The sequence below is a fragment of the Lygodium microphyllum genome, chromosome 1, assembly GCF_053477565.2.
Source record: "Lygodium microphyllum isolate KBCC chromosome 1, Lygodium_microphyllum_v1.1.10, whole genome shotgun sequence".
NCBI classification, from domain to species: Eukaryota; Viridiplantae; Streptophyta; class Polypodiopsida; order Schizaeales; family Lygodiaceae; genus Lygodium; species Lygodium microphyllum.
Window position 1 is genome coordinate 45,974,699 of NC_141135.1, and position 4,762 is coordinate 45,979,460.

Below are 4,762 nucleotides of genomic sequence, written 5' to 3' on the forward strand. Positions count from 1 at the left end.
TGGATATGAAAAAAAGCCATGTCTCCTTCCTTAAAGATTCACTCTTATCTTCCTAGATCAGCATATGAATTATGTCGATCCTTGAGCAACCTAGATATCTTGTCTGATAGCCTTAACTTGTTCATTCATTTCTTTCAACATCTTCTTGGAAGCTTCTATCATTAGGGTAGGGTTAGAAAACCTCAATGGAGCTAGACATTCTTGTCCATACAAAGCTTGGAATGGGGTCATCTAGATGCTTTGATGATAGGATGCATTATAGATAAACTTCACCAAAGGTAGGTATTGCATCAACTACTTAGGTTCCCTGTAGTAGTAAGCTCTAAGTATGTCTTCGATGACTTAGTTAACCCATTCGATTTGCCCATCAGTTTGTGGATGATAAGCAGTACTGAAACAAAGTTGGGTACCAATGACCTCAAATAAGCTCTTTTGGAAATGAGAAGTGAAAAGAGAGTCACGATCACTAATGATTCTTTTAGGCAATCCACACAACCTAAAGATTTCTTTCACAAAGATTCCTGCAATATCTGAAACCTTGTAGTTGGTTTTGACTAGCATGAGCAACCTTAGTTAGCATATTCACAATCACTAGGATTAAATTGTATCCTCCTTGGACACAAGGTAATCCAACTACAAAATCCATGTTGATCAATTTCCACTTCAGTTGTGGGATATCAAGTGATTGGAGCTTTCTTGGTTTCTTGACGTGCTCAGCCTTTACTCATTGTTGGTAGCTCAAGCACTTAGTAACATATTTAAGCACATCTCCTTTGAGTTTTTCCCAATGGAAGCTTCTTCTTACACATCAAGAGTCTTTGCATAGCCTAAATATCCTAAGAAAGGGGAATCATGGGCTTCCCAAAGTATCTTCTTCTTGAGATCTTGGCTTCTTGGGATGCATAGTCTTGTCTTGAAGTAGACAAGTCCTCCTTCTATAGAGAAGTTCAAATACTTGAACTTGAATTTAGGATTTGTCTACTTGGATATGACATTTTTTTATCATTTATTGGTACTTTGGATCCTTACTTGCTTCTTCTTTGGCCATTTCTATTATCAAATTAATGGGCATTCACACCATTGCTGCTAGAGATATTATCTTAGAGGGTTCATCTGAGATAAGGGCATTGTGAAATGCTTTGTGACTTAGGGCATTTGCAATGGTATTTTCCTTACCCTTGATCTCAAAGTCATATTCTTGCAAAACTTCTATCCATCTCCATTGCCTCATGTTTAGGTCTAGCTAAGTGAAGATCCATTTGAGACTCTTATGGTTGATGACTAAAGTAAACTTTTTGTCAAGCAAATAGTGTCTCCATAACTTGAGAGCATGAATTATAGCAAGTAGCTCTAGATCACGATAGTGTAATTCTTCTCATGAATCTTCAGGTTTCTAGAAGAATAGGTTGCCAGGTAGCCTTCTTGCATGAGCACACAACCTAACACAAGAGGGCTTGCATCAATGACAACTTCAAATTCTTGGCTCAAAGGCAGTTTCAAGAGAGGAGCTCTGATCAAGATTTGCTTAAGCTTTTCAAAGTTATACTATTTGGTGGGAGCCCACACAATGGCAACTTGCTTCTTAAGTAAATCAATTAAGGGTGTAGCAATCAAGGCATAGTCTTTGATAAATATCTTATGCCATCCTGTCAAGCCCAAAAAACTTTGAACTTCCTTAACCATTGTTGGGGGTGACCATTCTTGCACATCTTTAACTTTTGCAGGATCTACAGCAATCCCTTTGTTAGAGACTATAAATCCAAATATTAAATTTGTCCCTTGAAGAAGGCACATTTCTTCTTCTTGGCATAAAGCTTGTACATCCTCATTGTTTCAAGGACAACTCAAAGTTGTGGTTCATGATTCTCATCCTTCTTTGAGTAGGTTAGGATATCATCGAAGAAGATAAGGACAAAGTCATCAAGATAGGGCGGAAAGATATCTTGCATTAGTGTGTTGAATGTTGCAAGTGCATTAGTTAATTCCAAAGACATCATGATAAATTCATAATGGCCATAGCTTGTGTTAAATATAGTTTTTGGGATGTCTTCTTCTTTGATCCTTATTTAGTAATAACCTAATCTTAGATCAATCTTTGAGAAGATCTTTGCACCTTGAAGATGGTCAAGTAATTCATCTATCGTTGGAGTTGGATGCTTGCTCTTGATCATCACCTAGTTTAGTCCACAGTAGTCAATGCAAAGACGAACGATTCCATTCTTCTTCTTTTGGAACAACACCAGGGTTCCTCATGGTGAATTACTTGGCCTGATCTATCCTTGATCCAAGAGTTATTTGAGTCATTCTTTCAACTCAATGGCTTCTAGAATGGATATACGATTTCTCTTGGTGAAGGGAATTCTATTGTCTCTTAAGGGAACACATCTACTTATTCCTTTAACCAGGATGGTTCTTCTTTAGCTTCCTTTCCTTTCTCAATCTTATTAAGTTTGATTAGATAGATAAATAGTCCTTTTCTTAGCCCCTTCATGATCTGAGAAGCTTTTGCTAGTTGAATTCTAGGGTTTCTTGCTTCTCCATGAGTGGTCACTAGCTCTCCTTTTTTAACTTGGAATGTGATTTGACCTTTTCTACAATGAATACGAGCATCTTTGGGAATTAGGAATCCATCCCTAACAAACACTCGTAAGCTCCTAGATTCATAACTCTAAACCCCATATTGGAAATATTGCCTCCTAAGTTAAATTCCACTCTTCTAGTCTATTGAGCAGGATTTGCCTCTTTCCCATTTGCTAATTCTACTAACAACTTAGATGCAAGTACAAAGTCTATTGCTATCCTTTTTGCACATTTTAGTGAGATAAATGAGTAGATACTTCCACAATCAAAATCTTAAAGGCTTTGCCTTGATAGGTTGCAAGAGTCTGGATCATTAAGAACTTGCGATTGGGGCCCTTCTTGTTGAGAGTAGCTTGTATCATTGCTCTTTCCATGTCCACTTCTAAAGTGGGAACTTCACCTTCATCTATTCCTTTTTCCCTTCCCTTGAAGGTTACTCTAGAAACTTTTCCTTTTATGGTTGAAATTTCTCGATTCTAGCCACAAAATTGTCCTTGGTGGATTGATTGGCCTAACTTTGGGTATTGTCTTTTGAAGTCGCCAAGTTTGTTGCAATGAAAACACCTTGGTGCCTCCTTGTTGTTGTTGACTACAAATACAAAGTTTCTAGCTACACTTGTCTCAACCTTCTTTCTCTAACCGGTTTGATATTGTCCTTGGATCCTTTTGACATATCCTCACGATCCTTTGTATGAAGAACTTTGTCCCCAAATTTTGCCACTCTTGGATATTGTTTGAAGCTCTTTTATAATGGGGCTTGTTCAAATTAATGGGTCTTGAAAATTGGATGCGCGTGTTGCTTCAAGACGAGTATCCAATGGAGGGTTTAATTATTGGGTGATGCCCATGGGCAGGGCATACTTCAAAAGGGACATAAATCTAGAATAATAGGCTTTCAAACTCAATATAGATTGCTTCAAACTAAAAAATTCATTCATTTTTAATATGTGCAACATGCTAGTGGGAGGTATCACCCATGTATAACTTCCTTCAACTTTTCACAAGTAATGGTTGCTTCCACAACCCCTAGGTCATTGCACCATCGCTTCCACCAAAGTTGGACTTCGCTTATCAACTTTATCTAAGCTATCATTGCCTGATTAAGAGGGACAGTGCTTGCAATAGTGAAGCAATCCTCCATAGATTCAATCCAAATTTTTGCTTTAAACTCGACATCCTTTCCTTTGCCATCAAACTCAGGTAGTAAGCATAGGCATGGGAGGCATAATACCGTGGTTTCGTTAACATTTGCAAGATTAGATACACATTTTATATGCTTACAACTTTTATCTCTCTCTAAGGTTTTCAATAATAGAATCCGTGATTTTTTAAATTTATAATATAAGTCTACTACAAGTACACAATCTTCAAGAATTTGAGACTCTTTTATTATTCAAGGCTACAATAATGCTAGTCGAATTTCTTTATTACATCAAATAGCAATAATTGAGATCAAGCTAAGAAGATTTTTTTGTTACGATGATTCTAATTGTGAAATTCAGATACATCCATGATTTTGTAGGTTGGAGGCTCTTCAAATATATTTAGGACTTTGTATTTTTGGGAAATAATTGGGAAACCATATTTATAGTAATTATTGTGACACGAGCGCCAAATGGCAATAAACTTGATTGGGAGAATGCACAACAATTGATCATAAAGATAAGAGTTTTGGTGAATTTGTTCTCCACCTATGTTGAGGATGGAATTTAGGTGCGATTCTTCAAAGATGAATAGCTTGACCGGCTAAACTTTTCCATCCACTTGATTCTTTTGAGGTTGTTTTGAAGATAACCAAGTCGATCAACATTGATAATGCAGTAGACTGCACTTTGCATCCATTGATGCTCTGGATACAATACTGAAGGGTTACACATATGCTCCAAGACCCTCATGAAGCTATCCCACTAAACAAAATCAAAGGAATGCAACATGGAGGTAAACATTGCTTAAAACACCAACAATTTTTACCAATCTTCATTATTCTGAAAGAGATTCCACGAATTGTTAGAGAGTGAATCATATTTGCATCGAATGTTTCCTTAGACAAGGTTGCAAACAAAAATTTTAATGCATTAATTTGAATTTTTTGCTTTGATACCATGTGTGATGTGCCACTTTGAGATATTCTCAATAGTAGCATCATTTAGTGGTCCATTGCGATGATTTTTCTAGGCAATGT